This window comes from Pterocles gutturalis, unplaced genomic scaffold, assembly GCF_000699245.1.
Source record: "Pterocles gutturalis isolate BGI_N339 unplaced genomic scaffold, ASM69924v1 scaffold28083, whole genome shotgun sequence".
Classification (NCBI taxonomy): Eukaryota; Metazoa; Chordata; class Aves; order Pterocliformes; family Pteroclidae; genus Pterocles; species Pterocles gutturalis.
In genome coordinates, this window is record NW_010118964.1 from 26,087 (window position 1) to 38,475 (window position 12,389).

The window sequence follows — 12,389 nt, forward strand, 5'->3', positions numbered from 1 at the left end:
CAGCATCAAACAGTTCAGTGCAGTTGCATGATGGCATTTCTCCTTGGCGATGCCCGTACCTGAGATGTCACATAAGGAAATGTTTCGCGGTGAGAAATTATCCTACCTGTCCCAGAAGGAATTCTGACACTAATGGGAAGGTGCCGGTAGTCAGTGCATCGGGGCATCGGTGTCGCTCCAGCAGCGCGGGCAAGAAGCCTGCCCTTCATTTGCCACCTGACTCTTCATAATAGCACAAAATATGAAATATGTTTTATTTTTTTAATCAGTTCTTTTTCTTTCTTGTCTCTCAACTTGGAAACGTGTCTTTAAAAGCAAAGTTGCTTGGTAGCACTCCATGTTGTAAAACAAAGCCTTTGGTTCTTTGGTCTCCTGAAATTCCCTCTTCCTTCATGATTTGTGTTTGCTTTGCTGTGCTTTAAATGTGTGCTTCCTTTTTAAATATAGTTTTCCAAGTTGCTGGCCGTACCAGATTGTTTATGTTTTTAAAAGCCTTCTGCTTAGCCGTTATATTGCTCTTTATAGTACTGCTTAACCACATTGGTTTCTGTTGCTCTTTTTTCTTGCATAAACTTAGCTGGGATGAATTTCAAATGTGGTTTATCCAACTGTTAAGTATTTCCCACTTTTCTGCAATAGATTTCACATATGTTACAGAATTCCAGACCAAGATCTGGTGGACATATTGCCCTGTTTTTTTCCTCAAAGTCAGAAATAGAGGGGGTTTTAGGCATTACAGTGGCAATATTTAGGTCACTGGCTCCAGCATGCTGCCTAGCTTCAAATCCATTTGTCATATTTAGCTTATTTCCAAGGATTAAGATAACTATGGTCCAAGTATTTATTAGGAAAAAAAAGTCTCTTAATTTTGTGGTAATAAACCAAAAGGAGGAAGAAAGTATTGATCCTTTCGAGTTGGAAAGTGCAGAAAGGGTGGTGATATTTTGGTTGCAAGATGGAATCAAAAAGGTGGTAGAACTTCATTTGATGTTGTTCAGGAGGTCCGGTTTCTGGAGGCTCGGTACTTTGTTCTGTACTGCTCTGTAGTCCAGCCATCTCGATATTTCCAAACTGCATGATGGACAAAGGAGCTTTTGGTTTTGTTTCTATGAGAAACTGACTATAGTTCCCTTTTTTGTTCTTTTGTTTTTCTTGACAGAGAGAGCTCGATGCCACAGCAACAATATTGGCTAACCGGCAAGATGAAAGTGAGCAGTCTAGGAAAAAACTTATTGAGCAAAGTCGGGAGTTCAAGAAAAACACTCCAGAGGTAAGGAGAAAAGCTATTCCAGGCTGTTGGGTTTCTTGCAGTGGTGTATGGTGTTAGGCCTGCTTACGTGAGGTTTTTTCTTGATGGTTTGCTTCCATGATTTTCTTGTATGTATTGCCAAGTCCTCCTCTTCACTAAGACTGCTTATCTTTGATGGCTTTCTCACCAGGCAGCTTTTGCATTTTGTAAGTAATGAAATATGAATTGACATTTTTAGAGGAAATAGGAACACTAGCATTCAAACAGGCTTGCTATAAATTTTGTAATAAAGTAAAACCTGGTGAATTGCAAAAAAAAAAATTCTTCTTCACTAATCCAAACTCTCTTAGCACTTGGATGTAGAAAGTGACATTTCACTGCCTGAATAAATCTATATCAAGGGCACAACTTCAAAGATGCTCATTTTTCCATCAAAAATCAAATTAAGTTTTGCTGCTGATTTCACTGGAAATGCAACAAGGTCAGTGCTGAGCACTTCAGAAAACCCCCCTTGGAGGACGTGCGTCGCACGCAGCAGGTGCTGTGTAAAAGGTGTCGGACTGATGGTAGGCAAGGCTCCGAAAGGTGGATGCTGCAAGTAGGATGCTGCGGGTATTTAAACTCTCCCATGCTCGTGTTGCATGTGCAGTGTGTCTGTGTACATGTATGCATAATTGTATAGAAAATGCATATAAATTAATTTTATGAACTGTAGTGAATGCATGGCAGTGTGTAGGGCTTTTTGTTTGGTTGGTTGGTTTGTAGTGGGGTTTTTTTCCCCCCCAGTGATTGCCAGCAGTCTGTTCATCCAGAGGTATTCTAGGGTTTCCGAGCCCATTCCAGATAACTAATACACAAGTATTGGTTCCTTACAAGTATCTTTCTGGGAGAGAAGCCTCCGGCAGCTTTTCTAACCTTTATTGCTCCTTCTCGAGTGGCAGATGCTGCTTTGCTTCCTGGTGGTGCAGAAGGAAGGATGCTGGAGCAGCCTGACCTGGAGAGGGCAGAGGGAATGTCGGAGCGGGAGTGACTTTCTGATGCCCCAGGGGAGGCTTTGTGGGGCAGAAATTGATTCTCTTTTTGTGATAAAGAGAAAATTTGGGGACCGCAGCTTCTAAGGAACAGAACTTTTTTTTAAAAGGAGCAAAAGCACATGGAAAGCAAATGCAGCAGCTCTGAGAGGGTGAGGAACGAGTCGGTTCCCTTTGCAGAGGAGAGCAAACTGTGGGGATGGTGAGGAGGAAGGAGAGAAGTGAAAGAATGTAGAGGGTATAGGAAATTTGTACAAAATCCAGAAAATAAATAGTTGTCTGGGGACACATTTTTAAATTGTTTACTAGAAGCTTACGTTCATTCTGTGAGATTTCGTCAAGTTTCCTGATGCCTTCCTTTTTTTTTTTTTTTTTCCTGTAAGGAAAATGACAGATTTCTTCAGCATGTGGCTATACCTGCCAGCTCCTAGCTGATAGCATGTTTGCAGAGTTGCTTCAGGATGATTTCTTTTGGCCAATTTTATTTTTATGGAGCAGAAGGTGACTGTGGGGGAAAAATAACCCAAACCCGAGCACTGCACTTTTAAGTGCCTCGTGCAAGGGTATTGGTAGCTTGGTGGGAGTTGATGTGGAGAGGAAGATTTATCTACTCTGTATAGTTCCTTCAAGAGATACAGTGGGAGAACGATATGCAATTAGTTCTTTCCAGTAAGCAAGACAGAGAAGTGAATAAATCATTTGATGGTATGGTTTTAAATATGCTCTTATAAAATATAATTCTGTAGCCTTCCATATAACATTTTGCACGAGAGTAGAGGTGTTTCATTAATTCAAGGACCAGGTTCAAAACAGTGGCTCTGGACCTCCCCAGTGTTGGGATCTGTCCTAGATTCTATATCCTGACCTTGTGTCCTGGGACTCTGCGAAGCCACGCTCCTTTACAAGCTTGCATGGATTTTTTTGTATTCTTGCTTTCTCTGTCTTCTCCGCTGTGATGTTCTCTCTGCAGCTTCGTTTCTGAACAGCAGCACAATCTGACTCTTTTACTGTCTCTAACAATTAAAAAATTAAAACAGCATCAAAGAACTAGCAGAAATTATCCAAACTGTAATAATAGCCAGCTGTGACAGATGTGATAGCAGTTATTGCTTCCAAGGAGGAAGGAGCGCAGACGTACGGGGTCTGACAGGGTCCCCCCCTCCTCTCCTATCCATGTGGGTGTGTAAGGGTCAAGAACAGAGTGAGGCAGCATCCTCAAGCCACGCTGGAAAGCTTCACTGGTACTCCTCTTAACACAAGTGTAAGCTTGTGCACTGTGTGTTCACCTTCAGCTGTTCTCTGCACCCCCCAAAAGAAGGGAAGTCTGTGAGTGCTTCCAAAGCTCAGGCAGTTTTGGATGACAGTTGAAAATTAGAAGGCAGGATTATTATCTACATGATCTGATTTTTTCCAAAACTGAGACTGTCTGAAAACCTACCCAGGATGGTGAAAGACAGGAAACGCACAGTGAGCCACTGGCATTCCAAACGGATCCATCCATGTTACTGAAACATCAAACATGCTCGTATTAATAACAGAAAAGTTCTGTAGTACAGAACCAGCTGAACATGCAGAACTGTTCTTCAGATAAATCAAGCTGTATACTGGGTTATTTATTTAAATTTCCACAATAAAGTGATGTCTTTCTTGGTACAAAAAAACCCAAAACCACAAAGATGGGATTGTTAAATGTAACAATTAGTTTCAGAATTCTAATTCCCATTTTCTTTTTTATTCTGTGTGTATCCCTGTAGTGGTTCAGCCTGTTCCAGCATCTCTTTTCCTCTGCTGGAGCCAGTCTCACCATAAATCAGGAGACAAGTGTCGATTGCCTTGACTTTCCTATCCACTGCTGGCTGGGATGTCCCCTGGACTTCCTATAATGTCTACTGCAAGCAACCTCCTGTGTAGTAGAAAGGGATTTGAAAAAATTACTAACAAAGTTGAGGATATTTATGCTTCTGTTTCATTTTACTTTAAAAAATGTGACAGATCTATTTCAGTCAATTCTGCCTTCCTTTATCAAGTTGCTGTAACAGAAATATAATATTTTTGTGTTTATAGGAATGACTCTAGGGCTTTTGGTATTTAAAAATGTTAAAATACTATTTCTGACTTGGCATACTGGGAGGTGACTCTGGGAAGAAGTGTCTCATGTTTGGGAACCTTATGAGAACAGAAAATGTGGTGGTGGTTGTTGCGTACAGAAACTTTTGGAAAGGGTTCTTAATTCCTGTTATTCCAAAAATACTTTTTACTTCCTCATACCTTTTAAGAGGTCATATCAGACCTGCTGCTCACAGATGTTTTGGGATGTTTTCAGTCTCTGTTTCATCTTGAGCAGCAGCTGCAGAAGGCTGGGACTGGTCAGGAGATTACTTGAAATATCAATTTAATGTGACTGTTACTTGGAAGACATCTCAAACTATATCATGTGAATTGCCACCCATCATTGGATGATGATTTTTCTATAGTGATAGTTCCTGAACTGTTGTGACTATACTTTTTGGGTGTTTCAACCTCTGTGAAATTCTTGCTCTAATTCACCGTGTCCTCATACGCTGATTCTGTGAATAAGCAAATGTTTGAATGACCATCTTTGAGAATTTTTCTTTTAGTGACTAAATAATTTCAGTTAATAGTTTTCAGTGAAGATACTCCCTGATGTTTGTAACTTTGCCATCATTTCTACCCAGATTCCGAGTTGAGTGACTGCTTTTATTTACCTGTTTCTGCTTTAGACATTGACAAGCGTATCTGGTACTTCCAGGTACTTTTAAGCTAGTCAACGCCAACCAGGAAGAATACCAGAAACAAATAACTGAGTAAGCCTAGACTTTGTAAATAAGTAATATGTAAATGTTAAATACTCACAGAGAGGAATGGCAACAATACTTAGGCCTGTTTGAGCTGTAACTCTGCACTGCTTTCCTTTGGGATTTAGCGGTGTGATCCAGATGACGGCAGAGCTGTGGGGGTTATTACCACGCTCCCCTGAAACAGGGGTGATTAAACTGGGCACAGGAGACAAGACCAGCCTGAGAGCCCTGGGCCAGCTGCTCCTGGGACATTAAACGAGATACTAGTTCTCTAATGTGAGAGCACGAGCTCTTAAAAATCAGGCAGGTACAACGCGCCTGCATGACGCGTGTGTTTGGCTCCAGGAGCTTCCCTGGTGAGCTTTCCTGTGGTCACTGCTCTTGCTCCTGACGGTAAGTTGAACTGTTGGTTCCTCGCTGTTGTTGCCCTTTGCTGTCTCCAGGTTGCAAATGTACTCTGTCGGCGGAGATTTAGAAAGTCAGGATTACCTTTAAATGATCAAATTGACATCTGTGTTTGGTAAAGCAGCTTAAAGATTGGATCAGCAGAGGTATGGAAGGATGGAGAGAACCTTTAAACACAGACACACGGCAACACGAGCACGTTCTCAAACCAATAGCTTTAAATTGCCCTGGAAAATGGAGTATTGGAAGGTGCCAGAAAACAAAATAAATGAGCATATGAAAAGCACATCTTAACACTGACTGAGTGGATGTGGCAGCCTGCTGACCCCGAGCACTTTTATAAATAAACACCAGTTCTGCGGTGTGACAGCGATGTGGCACTGAGGCCATCCGGGGCTGCGCTGCTGTGTGCTCCCCGGGCTCGTGGGCGTGCGTTCGTCCAGCGTGGTACAGCTGCTTTCCCTGTGCTTACCCCGTATGGATCGTTTGGCATGATCAGTTCTGTGCTGCCTGGGTTGATCCCTAATGGGGAACGTTACCTGGGCATTCATCCTCGATCTTGTCACTAGTGCTGTCGTCCTGCTCGGTGACATTTCTGCAGTGCCACAGCTGCAGAAGAGAAGCAAAGATGAGTCTGTAGACTTTGTTACAAAAGTAATAGTTTTATTAATGACATTATGTATTAGGGTGATGCACGTTTTTAAGATCTATGGTGTTGTCTTTTTGTTTTTTTTAACCCACGTTATCATTTCCAGTCATAACTGGCTAAAGGAAATGAACATGGTTATTATGCGTGGGCTCCATTTTTTAAATTTTAGATTCTTAAATTCTTAGTCTGCAGTGTTTCTGGATCGTTCTATTGAATTATCCAGTCTCTCCAGCACAAGATAATCAAATCAAGTTTAAAAAAAAGAATATTAATTCTGTTGGTTGAATTAGTTCTTGAAATGAGAGGAGCATCTTTCTAATTGCCAGCAGTGAATCGTGGTTGATTCCTGACAGCTTTGCACAGCCAACTTTGGTCTAGCCTGTGTGACAAAGTGAAAATAATAACATGTCTAGAAAAACTACTGAAAATATAGGGTCTGTTTGAAAATAGTTGATGCTCTCCATGTCTGTGTACACAGGGGTGAATATTGATTTGCTGCCATCTAGAGCTGGGTTGTTCTACTCCTTTTAAAAAAAAAAAAATATTTTTTTTTGTTTAGTTTCCCAGTGTGCCTGAGAGTATGTAGTGTGTGAATGTTCCTTCCTCCCCTTCACCAGGAACATACAGGAATCCTGGTAATCTCGGGTCCTGACTATGGACATGCATGACATATTTATGTAAAATTTAGCTAGCATAATACAACTAAATGCAGTTAGTACCATTTGTAGAAAGTAAATGTCTCAGTGCATGGCAGGGAATAAAAAAAATACCATCTTTCTGTGTATTTCCTGAGTTATTACTTAAAAATTATTTCAGGGAAAAAAATGAGGAAGCGAAATGCTTAAGTTCTCCTTTCTTTCTCTCTTCCCATGACTTTGAAAAGGAGATTTTAAGATTTTTGTTAAGAAGAATTTGCTATTAAGCAGTTTGTTCAAAAATAATCTTTTCTATTAATTTGTATGGCTCAAATGCAATTATCAGTGTTCATTTAGTGCTATCATAAAATTGGTTTGTATCTTGAAGAATATTCATATATTTAAAACCATATCAGAATAGCAGAATGCTAAATACATAGGATACTCTCCTTCGTGAGTTAAAGCTTCACCTTTTCCTTCTGTAAAAAAAACAAAATCATAAGAACACCGAGGTATGACCTATCTTGCAGGTTTGGAACAAAGATGAGTATCTCTCCTTTAGGATAGTGATATTTAGGTGCCATGTCTTCCCTTTCCATGTTTTTATTGAATATCTCCGTTTTCTGAAGAGGTTCTGCTGGAAGGTAAATGATGTTTATGGTAATTTGTACTACATGGGCTTGTTATTTCAAAAGCTAAATGAAGTAGTGTATTATTATTATGTGACTTTTTGCAGAAAAATAATGAAAAATAGCTCCATGTCTTTAAATATAATCTAAAAACAACTCTTGTGGAGTCAGTCAGGTTATATCAGATCAAACCTTATCCTGGAGGTCCCTTGGTCTCAATAATTTTGTTGTCATTATTTAATACATATTTGACTTTAGCATATTCTAACTGTTAATAGGAAAGCCATCAGTATTTCTGACGTGCTTTTCTAGATTATGATTTCTTGCTGCCTTTTTACTTTATTGGAAGTGAGGGAACAATAGAAGAATTATAATTCACAGGTGTGGTTTTCTGGGAATCTCATAAAACTGACTTCCATTTTTCTCCACGTTGACCATTTGCACCACTATAATTACTAGACATTATTCAACTCCCCTAAACCCTGGGTCAGTTTGTTGGTTGAACTCACATCCTTGGTTCGGTAAAGCGTTGGTTCCAGTTTGTTTTCCAAGAGCAGGCGATTCTGCTTTCCCAGCAGGGAGGGGATGGCAGCAGGGGCTGTGGGTGGGCGGCAGGCTGTGGGGTTGCAGAACCTGGGGAATTTATTTTGAGGTAACAGGACTTGAAGGTCCTTTGACAAAAGGAGTCCGTATTTTGGGGATTATTGGAATGTAGGATTTCATGGATAACTGTGTAGCCATACAACAGCATTTGTAAAGGTCTGAAATCTAGGAGAACAAATCCTTGGACCTACAGACGCAATGATCGTGCATTAGATGTTACCAGGCAGAGAAGTTTGATTTGAAGCATTTTTCTGAAATCACTTGATCTAGGACACTTTGAGTTAGTCTCTGTCTCAGTTTTCTTTAAAAATATCCTTAAATAAATTTTCTACAACACATTTACCTCAAAAGTCTCTTTATAAAGCTGAGAATATACGGATGATTACTTTATTCAAGAGTTCAAAAATATTCAAGAGGAAGACACATCTGATTCAACTCAACATCTTACGGTAGTTGAAGAAATTAATTACTCTGAAGTCACTTGCTCGTAGTAATTTAGATTTATTCTATTTAAGCATTTTTCTGGTTAAACATGCCTGACAGTTGAAGAGTGCATTTTTCTTCTAGCAACATCGGCTGCAGGTATTAGATTTCGGTCATGTCGCGGGTGCTGTATTTCCCAGTGCAGAAGAGGAGAATAGGGGATATTTTTGGTCTGACTGCGGCTTACAAAGGGACATTCTTGTAAGCAAATATTTACACATTAATCTCCCTTGTTAGACATCCGATGCTCCTATGCCTTTCTGCTGTCACCTAAGAATGAAACAATGCAAAGCAAACAGTTTATTTTTCTCAAGTTGTACTTGCCTTTTGCTTGAACTTTCCAGCGTTGACCCATTTGGAAGCTGGCCAGAGCGAGCAAGCGGGTCACGGGGAAGGTTGGGGAGTGGAGGTCTAAAAGAGGAGAATGTTTTCAAGGTCAGAACTTGAAGGAAAAAAACTTGATCTTTCAGGGAATTTGTCATCCTTCCTCCTGGAGAGTGGGTGCAGTTTAAATAAGTGTGCAGTAGGAGTAACAACCTGATTTACTGAATGCCTCGTTGAAATACTATCCCTTAAAAACCAGTCAGCGTATTTCACTGCAAAATCCGAGATTTTTCTCCCTGTGGTACCAACAATTAACAGCCATTCTTCCGTTCTGTGTTACTTACAAAGGTAAGTGTAAAACTGGGAATTTATATATACATCACACAAAAATAAGACTGCGTCCTCTCAAAGCAAGTCCAAAGTTTGGTCCCTAAATTTCCTTTGAGCCATTTGAATGTTAGTTTGACTTCTTTTTGGGATCCAACTTAGAAAAATAACAGACAAGCAAGATAGCTGCTCTTCCCTCCTATGTGTGTTTACCAAAAGCAGAAATAAACAAACATCTTCAATTAGTACTTTTCCTTTTTACTTTGTGAACAAATATGCTGTAAATCTGCTTCAGTTCATCCGCCGGACCACCTCAAAGTCATTCAGGTGTAATTAAAGGAACATGTTGTTCTCATTAAAATTATTATGTTGTCATGAATAACTTTTAATAATAGTTGCCAGTTACGAGAGATGCTTTTCATTGCTCTGACAGTGGATAAGTGAATAGTTGGATCTGCTTGAAACAAGAGCAGAAACGATTAATATGTTGAGTGAGAATGCTCACAAACAAAATGACTGGGTTACAGATCATAGCTGTAAGCTTTTCTATTAAAAAAAAAATCTAAATACCCCAACAGTCTGCTGGACCTCTCTTTTATGCTCGATTTTGGATGAAGTCTTGAGGTTAATTTTTAGAGAAAATGCTTGTAAAGTGTTCTTAAAATCAATTTTCTTCCAGGAATTTTTAGTATGTTTTGCTTGCTTAAAACAAACAACAACAACAAAAAAAAGCTTCCTGGTAACCATTTTTTAAAAGTAAATTAAATGACATATGAGAATTAGAGCAGTTGAGAGTCATTTTTATTTTAGAATTCTTTTTGCATTAACACATCTGCAGTGTTGATGAATATATGGAAAAATGAAATTGTGCTTCTATCCTGCCGTGTCTCCAATGTGACAATAAATCAACTTTTTTTCCTTTTAAAATGTCTGGCCTTGTAATTTATGTTTGCATAACCCATTACTAAATTCATAGTAGGTGTTTTAGTTGGCAGGCACAATTCCAGGGATTCAGTGGACCTATTTTAATACTGAGCTTTTGTTACTCTTCATAATTATGTGTAGAAATATATGCATTTTCTTAATTATAAAAACTAGCTTGCTTTAGCTTTGGATCTCCTCTTACTTCCTCAACACAAATTGTGCTTTAAAGCTTTGAAAGAATTAGTGCTTTGTAGACCTGAAAAAAGAAATGGCTTTACCAGGTTGTGGGTTTTTGTTTTGTTTTGTTTTTTCATTTAAAAAAAAACAAAAACACAACAAACCCCCCCCAAATCCAAATCACCAAAAAATAATAAATTCTGTATTTTATAGTCAAGTTGTAAATATTTAGACCAGCATCAAGACAGTATGCAAATAAGTTTTATTAATAACCATTATCTGGACCCTAGTAATAAATATGTATGACTCACATAGGAATAAACCCACCCAATAAATATAAAAGCCATACAAAACCATTAACAATTTTTAATGGACCTGCAGATGGAATAATTTAATGCAACTGTAGTTACTCAGGTTCCAGCTCCTGTAGCTATTTCTCATCTGCTTGAAAGCTTTCATCTGAAATACATTGCCACCATTCATGATTCCACCTTGTCTCTGTTTAAAACCATAAAATTGGGGTTGCACAATTTTTTGAAGCACTAATTCTTATTTATGGCTAGATTTCTGCATTTTTTAACTGACTTTTTAAAAGGAACAGTTATATCAGACGCTGCAGCACTAGACCAGAGTTCAGTGGTGAAGACGGGGCGGACTGGTCCGTGGGGTTGGGAATCCGCTCTGGGCAGGTGCTTTGCTGGCGTTAGATGCTGACCATAACGCAGGAGTTACACACGTGCTGGTTTCTGCAGCAAATTATACAGACCTGTGTGCTTGGAGGATCAGCTCATTGCTTATTACTCTTAAAGATTAAAACTCTTAAGGACCAGCACGAGCACATGCCCTTCTGCCCAAGAAATGGGGTTTTATCTTTCCTTGTGGGTCTCTGAAATTCAACAAGCAATGGAAACAGTAACCTGCTTCAGTGCATAAATTAAAGGGATCCGGTTTGCTGAATTGGCCAATGTAGCCACAGCGTCATCACCTCTTCTAAAAACTTCTGTCATTTTCTAAATGCTTTGTTTCCTACAGGGTAAATAACCGTGCTTTAAAGCAGGATGAAGTGTTGGTCAAGTTCTTCAGTTAGTTTGCCAAGAGGGGAGGACGCGGCGCGTGGGGGAACTTTTAACGGGCAGGATATCACCAAAGAAATTCTGGTGTATAGGCTGAATGCTGATAAATGAGCTGCTCTGTGAGAAGAGGGCCTTGTAAACATTCTGGAGTTTTAAAAGCTCATTTTAAACCCAAGCATTCATTTAGCACAAGATAGCGCTGGGAGTGCTTTTTTAAAACGCCCGAATGTGTTAAGACTTCTCAGTCCTGTTTGTCAGCAGTGGTTTGAGCACTGAAGAGCTGAACTCTTACGCACTTTCAGTGCACTTTAGGACATGTCTACACCTGCAGCGTAGCTTTGCTAAGTCTGCTGGTATGACCACGGGTTTCAGATGCCGTTTAATGTGTTCCCTGGCTGTTCCCCTCGGCTGTCAGAGGCGTGCGGCTCCCTTTCAAGCTAGCTGGCTGAGCACAGCTTTGGGGACTGTGCTGGATTGCAGGTTCCAAATGCCAGATCTGGGAAGGCTTAATTGGACAAATTAACCTGTTGCTGATTATCCCCTTTGCCTCTAGCTCCTGCTGATGAGCAGCTGAAGAACTGCAAATAAGAAGCACCAGGTTTGTAGTGGAAAAAAAGAAGCTAGATGTAGGCTTGGGGCTGCAATCACCTGCACTAGCTTGGCAGGAGCCAAGTTATCCTAAATAATGGCAGTGACCATCAGAATACCTAAATCCTGTGGTTACCTTGCCATGCTATCGGTTGCTGCGAGTGCAAGCTTTGCAGAGCTTTCCTGGGCTGGGCAGCGCTCGCCTGCAGGAACTCTGGTCACATTTGCACATCCCTCTGGCACTTTACAGCAAGCCACTCTTGCTTTCCAGCAAAAAGCAGCTGAGGGGTGGGTACTTTCGAGTGGATAAAGGTCTTGGTGATGGGCAGTGTGTGTGGGAAGTCCTTACACTGCTTCTATGGGAAAGGAAGGAAGAAAAACTCTCAGATTCTTGAAAGGCATTTCTCTTCCGTATTAGAGGTACAGACAAAGCACATTTCTAGCTTAAAAGGCAGAACTGACAGCAGTAAAAG

General features: G+C 40.1%; 1 long non-coding RNA gene across 1 annotated transcript in view; it reads left to right on the top strand.

Moving 5' to 3' along the window:
• Window positions 1-1,159: 1,159 nt before the first annotated feature.
• Window positions 1,160-12,389, top strand: part of LOC104463907 — a 73,791-nt gene continuing 62,561 nt past the window's right edge. Inside the window, exon 1 of the long non-coding RNA XR_727573.1 lies at window positions 1,160-1,270. This is a non-coding gene — a long non-coding RNA (uncharacterized LOC104463907). The remainder of the gene's footprint in view (window positions 1,271-12,389) is intronic.